Source organism: Amblyomma americanum, chromosome 9 (genome assembly GCF_052857255.1).
Source record: "Amblyomma americanum isolate KBUSLIRL-KWMA chromosome 9, ASM5285725v1, whole genome shotgun sequence".
NCBI classification, from domain to species: Eukaryota; Metazoa; Arthropoda; class Arachnida; order Ixodida; family Ixodidae; genus Amblyomma; species Amblyomma americanum.
The window spans coordinates 146,484,751-146,491,737 of record NC_135505.1 but is presented as its reverse complement, the minus strand read 5'-3'; positions in this window follow the sequence as shown (position 1 = coordinate 146,491,737).

Below are 6,987 nucleotides of genomic sequence, written 5' to 3'. Positions count from 1 at the left end.
AGCGTCTCATTCCGACGCTCTCCAAAACTCAAACCGGTCTCTTCCGCCGTTGAAGAGTCACTCCGGGACGTGGCACGACTTCTCCTAGCTGCATCTTCGTTACGACACTTCTCGAGTCGTGCGGCGCGTTCTTCTGGCGTCTCGAGCGCGTCGTCTCTTCCTCGCTTCGTTCTGTCGTTGTTGCGTCTCTTTCGCGCTCTCCATAACGGCTACAATACACTGAGGCGAAGCGCATATATATATAGGCGACACCTCCTCTCCCTCTACCCCAGCGGAGCACATCCGGTGGAGCTTGTGTCGACGGCGGCGCCACCTGCTGGAGCGCGGCTGCGGCATTGCTAGCCAACGGCGGCTCAAGGTCGGCCACGGCATACGTCATACGGCGCGACGAGCCAAAATGGCTCGCTGGCTGGCGTAGTAAAGCTTTCGCTTTAAAAAAGTAACAATTAGCGCAGCGCACGCGAAGCGCGTACCTTACGCCGCGCCAGCGTCCAAGTACCCGTCCCTCCTTAGCCCTTTCAGTGACGCGTTATGTTCTGGCGTCGGGAAAAACTTCAAACCTTTTGTTTATATAGTTTTACATCGATATATCATAAAAATAATATTAATTTCTCAAAAATTTCACAACTAAAAAATTAGGTCGCGTGCACATTTGTGCACACTGACTCAGCGACACTAGGGCCAGAAGCCAAAGAAGACTTTATTAATCATAAAAGTTGAAATGAACAAAAGATAACACGTTATATTGGTTTTCAGACATTCAAGTCAGAGGAAAGTGTCTATTTTGTGTGAAATTCAAAGAAGCAATCGTTAGTTGCGGACAAGCACAAAAAGACACCGCACTTTCTGCAGCGCACACGGGACATTGATGTGCAGCCTGCTCTCCTGCATCGTCGCGAAAAGTGCGTGGCTACGTGCTGAGGCCAGTGTTCTCTTCCGTCAAGCCGTACCAAGTTGGTCGGAAGAGGCTCGGCGTTGTGTTGTAGCCTTGCTGCATTTTGATTGCTCTCATAGCTGAGTCTTCCTCTTTTTTTCCCACTGTCTTGTTACAGTGAACAAGGCTGAGTGCGACGTCTGCTTGAAATCCTAGCATGTCCTTTGTGCTTTTCCTTGGGAGGCCCTCGGCTGCAGCATCTCTCAAATATTCTAGCCACGAGTTTGCAAGTGCAAAGGAAAGCATATGCGAAATCATCCGTACTGGCCATTTCTTTGTTTTAGTGCGGATGGGATAAAGCGACATAACGAAGTCCAAGTTATCGACTCCGCCCATATGCCGGTTGTACTCAACAATCGCTTGAGGGCACTCAACCTGAATACTTTCCTTCTTTGCCGCGCTCCATATCTCTTGACAAGCTTCATGACACCCAACCCAACTTGTGTTGAAGCGACCGTCACAAGGTTGTTGTCTTTCCACCTGATGAGCACAACATCGCCGTCATCTGTCACTTTCAGGTTTGTTGCTCCGCGTTCACAGCTTTTCATTTCCTTTTCTCCTTTCAACTGGCATCCCAGAAGCCTCTCAGAGCGTATTGTGCTTTCTGCAAGGATTCCCAGCATTTTTAGTTCTCGGAGAAGCAGAACTGACGCAAAGTAATTATCAAAAGACAACTTCAGGTTCAGGTGGCGTGGAAGGGCCTCAATAAGTCGCATTACAACACAGCCGCCCAGACCGAGATATGAGTACTCACGGTCAACGCCTGTGCCGTTTCCTTGATAAACTTCGAAGTCATGGGCCAATCCATCGCTGCTGCACCGCAAAAAAATCTTTACTCCAACGGGGTTTGCTTTGCTTTTGATAACTTGTTTCGCTGGTACCCTCCCTGAGAATGGCGCCATCTGCTCGTCAATACTGTTCTGCTCAAGCACCTCAAGTTCAAGGCAGCGCTTCCTAATTCCGTCAAGCAGCGGCCTAATTTTCCAAAATTTGTCCACCGCCAATGGATCTCGGGGCTTGTTCTGGTCAGTTATGTGCAAAGCAGCCCTGATCTTGAAAAATCTGTTCACAGACATCGAGCCTGCAATTACAGGGATGAGAGTGACATTGCTCCAGTACATCCGATTTCTTAGAAACTTCAGCACTCCCATGTAGGCTAGTATTCCAAAAAAAAGTCGATTTCTTCAAGAGTGCAAGAATGTTCGGTACCCGCATTTTGCAGATATAGACATTAATGTGCTTTGTCAATTTTTCAAAAACAGAGTTGGTAAAATAGCGTTCGAAGTACTTGAGTGGATTCACGGGAGTGGAAGCACCACGTGGCTGGTAGGCGCAGGCGATATTGTCTGGCTCGAATTTTTTTCGGCACCACTTGACCATTCTGCTTTTCTTTTGGTGACTTCCAATCGCAGATTTGGAGCACTTCTGGAGCAACGTTTCCTGCTTTTTTCGGAGCAACTGTATTCCAAACGCAGATCTGAGGCACGGATCGAGCGGTTGCCGAGCCGAGATTGCTCCGTGGAGCAGTCGGGACTGCTCCGCCGATTTCGGCGGATCCGACCGGAAGTTTGCGTGACGTTCTTATTCAGCGGCGATAGCGGCGCCTTACATGCTCTGGCCTGCATGCTCTGGCCAGAGCAAGTGTACTCCAATCGCAATTTCAGGTCGCGCGCTCTGCGCCGGATTCAGGCGCTCTGTCACAGGGCGTGCAGACTGCTCCGGGCCTGCGATTGTAATTCACCATTTGACGGTGGTTGGCACTCATTCACACCGGTTTCCTCAATTTCAGCTTCATCGCTAGAAGCCACCGGAACCCACTCATCATTATTCACCTGAAATATTATTTAAAGAACATTGCAACACAGAAGGCGTCAAAGCGAATTTTCTACTCAACAATGCTAAAGGCTCAATTTCAGTCTCTTCATCGTCAGATAGATCCGCATCTGAGACATCTCCATTCAATGTTGACGTAAAAAGCCGGTCAGCAACTGAATTTGGAGCCTTGCGTCGACTTCTGCCGTGGTTATGGATATCTCGAAAACCAAATGTACACTTACATATCAAAAAGACTGTTCTATGACACTCAGGAAGCGCTGCGAACACAAATGCACAAATGTACACACACGTGGGCGCGGTACCTAATTCACAGATCAGAATACACTGCAGCACAAATTTTTACTTTCCTAGTGATGTACATGTCTTTCTCTCCACAGTCATATTAAGAATTATTATTCCCGAATGCACTGCACCGCGTAAGGCAATGAAAACGTGACAGCACTCACTCAACGCGCCGTAGCACGCGGCGGCGTCCATCTTCTTTGCTTGTTTGGGCGAACAATTCTTGTTTTCAACAAGAGGTGGCGCTAGCTGTATTTACAGCGGGAGTTTCAAATATTGTTTGCATCAGTCCTGTAAACGAAATCCTCTGAAACGGCAGAAGAGGCGGCTATAGCCCTCGCCCTAGCACATACCCAAGGGAGCATCATCCTCAGCGATTCCAAAATGGGTATCAATAATTCCGCTAAAGGGCGAATTACAGACACCTCCCTTATAATCCTTAACGCAACCAAATTCTCACCAAATTATTCCGAATTGATATGGGTCCCAGCCCATTCGGGGAATCCGGGGAACGAGGCAGCCCACAATAAAGCCCGAGGTTTCGTCGACCGGGCAGTGGATGAGTCTGGCTCCCTGAATTTCACGAAGGACTCAATGATCACATATCATGATCTCACCAATCATTTTAAACTAGAGAGGAGAATTTTCCCCCCTCCAAACAAAAGACTTACTAAAGAACAAGAGGTTACGTGGCGTCGTCTACAGACGAGATCGATACGCACCCCATCACTCCTCGCGCACATTTATCCAGATCTTTACAACCCAAACTGCAAACACTGTGGCCAACGTGCTACCTACGATCACATCCTGTGGGACTGCAAAATAGAGCCACCTCCGGGTGATCTAGTTACAGCTCCTTCTCTCGAGCGGTGGGAGACCGTGCTGGCTAGCTCTGACCCCAGAACGCAAGTTTTGGCGGTGGAGTGGGCTGACAAAGTCGTCGAGGGCTATGTACTCTCGACCACTTAACGCGACCTCTTGCCAAGCTCTTCCCGGCGAATAAAATGTTTTACAATCAATGGACGAAAGTTTTGGCGGTGGAGTGGGCTGACAAAGTCGTCGAGGGCTATGTACTCTCGACCACTTAACGCGACCTCTTGCCAAGCTCTTCCCGGCGAATAAAATGTTTTACAATCAATGGACGAAACTACACTAGACGCCGCGCTAAAAATCGCGAAAAGTCGCGTGCACTATCGTAGACACCATGCCGCAAAGGGTTAGATGAAGGATAAGACCGACTCAACTGGGACCGTGAAACGGAAGCAGGAGGAGGCCCAAGAAAGCAGCGGTTAGTAGGCTGGCGCCGCGCGCCTGACGAGAGCTTCCATGCCTCGCCGACGAACGCTTCTCTGGCAGTTCAGGCGCCCCTATAATCCCGAACACGAGACGCGTTGATACGCTTGGCGAACGCATAAGCATTTTTCAGGCTACCGCACGACTCCGCGGCGGTTGTAGCGCTCTTGCGCAAATGTATTTTTTATTTACCCTAAATTCTACCTCCGTTGTACTGGTGATTCCTTGATTGAAACCCTTTCGACGGAGGAGAAATTCTAGAGGCCCGTGTGCTGTACGTGCTATGTCAGTGCACTTTAAAGAACACCAGGTGGTCGAAACTTCCGGAGCCTTCACTAACGGCGTCCCTCATAGCCTGAGCCTCTATGGGACGTTAAATCACCATAAACCAAACCATAAACCATTGATTGAAACCCTTTATCTTTATTTTATTTGGGCAAGGATTGAGGGAAGCTGTAAGGGAGTAATGAATAAGGAAATAATGAGTAAGGGAATAAGGGCCGTGGGAGAAGAGATGACTGAGTGAGTGAAAGAAGAAAGTAAGAAAGAGGTGCCGTAGTGGAGGGCTCCGGAATAATTTCGACCACCTGGGGATCTTTAATGCGCACTGACATTGAAAATTGATTTTTGTGGAAAGGAAATGGCGGAGTATCTGTCTCTCATACCGGCGGACAACTGAACCGCGCCGTAAGGAAAGGGATAAAGGGTGAGAAGAAAGGAAGAAAGAGATGCCGTAGTGGAGGGCTCCGGAATAATTTCGACCGCCTGGGGATCTTTAACGCGCACTGACATTGAAAATTATTTTTGTGGAAAGGAAATGGCGGAGTATCTGTCTCTCATATGGCGGACAACTGAACCGCGCCGTAAGGAAAGGGATAAAGGGTGAGAAGAAAGGAAGAAAGAGATGCCGTAGTGGAGGGCTCCGGAATAATTTCGACCACCTGGGGATCTTTAACGTGGACTGACATCGCACAGCACACGGGCGCATTTTGCGTTTCGCCTCCATCGAAACGCGGCCACCGCGGTCGGGTTCGAACCCGGGTACTCCGGATCAGTAGCCGAGTGCCCTAACCACTGTCACCGCGGCGCGGCGGGTATAATTTGTTTTTGGGGAAAGGAAATGGTGCAGTATCTGTCTCATATATCGTTGGACTCCTGAACCGCGCCGTAAGGGAAGGGATAAAGGAGGGCGTGAGAGAAGAAAGGAAGAAAGAGGTGCCGTAGTGGAGGGCTCCGGAATAATCTCGATCACCTGGGGATCTTTAACGTGCACTGACATCGCAGAGCACACGGGCGCCTTAGCGTTTTTGTGCTGTGCGATGTCAGTGCACGTTAAAGATCCTCAGGTGGTCGAAATTATTCCGTAAAAACGCAGCCGCCGCGGTCGCGGTGGGTCCCAGTTTTCTTTTCAGGGCAATTCATTTACTTATATTTAAATGTACAATCTTTGTCAAAAATATAGAGTCCAAGAGGTTTTCTTCCAAGTCATGTAGCGGGGCTCTTAAGCACATTTTACTCTCCTAAGCTTGGGAGGTTTGAGGACGTTTCTCCGCCTTCGTGAGATTGGGATCTCTGGGTATGCGAGGGAAGCCGCGCTGCAGGGCTCAGAAGCTGTATACTTTTGACAAAGACTGTACAGTCGGGGACAAAAGTCTCTGGACCACTTGGTCCGCAAACAAAGCCCATAGATCTGTTATTATCTGCCGGCTGGAGACCACACTTGTGGAGGTGAAATAACAGGATTTTGACTTTCACCTTCACAAGTGTGGCATCCAGCCGCCGGATAGTAATAGAGCTGTGGGCTTAGTTAGCGGAGCATGATATTTGAGTCATGTTGCGACCTTCTGTACAATCACCATTTTTCTAATGTTTTAATCACTTTTTCATTTCACAGCTCCATGTGTGACGTCACGGCCCTCTCGACCGATCCGGCTTTTCCGAACCGCGGCGACGACACCAACTACGCCGGTTCACCTCTGAACGGGACCTTTAACACTCTCGTGTTAAACTACGAACGCTGACTAAGCAGGTGCCAAGCAGCGTTCATATTCGTCAAAGGCCGTCTCGCTATATCGACCGCACGGCGCCCAATCCAGGCGGCCGTGCTTTGCTACTGAAGCCATTGTCGTGTCTTCGGCGGACGCGGTTTTTGCGACCCGCGTCTCTTCTTTCAGTCTTCTCATATGTCTTTCAGCCAGTCAGAGGACAGACCCGTGCACTTTCCTTTTCAAACTTCGTTCACTGTCGCAACGACAACAACGGACTGGGAATAAGGCTAGACTGGGAATTAAGACAGTCTAAATTGTTTCGTGCAAACAAGCCTTGGACTGTGCCTGGAAGGAAGGACTGAAAGCAGCGGTCCTTAATGGTGCAGTCAATGATGGATAACAGCTTTCTGTATCAGGCTTATCTCTCTCGTCCTGCGCAGCGCTTTGTAGTTTCGGTCGCGGCAGCCGCGTTGAAAAGCGAAATGGAGCTGCCGCGGTGGCTGAGTGGTTACGGCGCTCGGCTGCCGGCCCGAAAGACGCGGGTTCGATCCTGGCCGCGTTGGTCGAATTTCGATGGAGGCGAAATTCTAGAGGCTCGTGTACTGTGCGACGTCAGTGCACGTTAAAGTATCCCAGGTGGTCGAAATTTCCGGA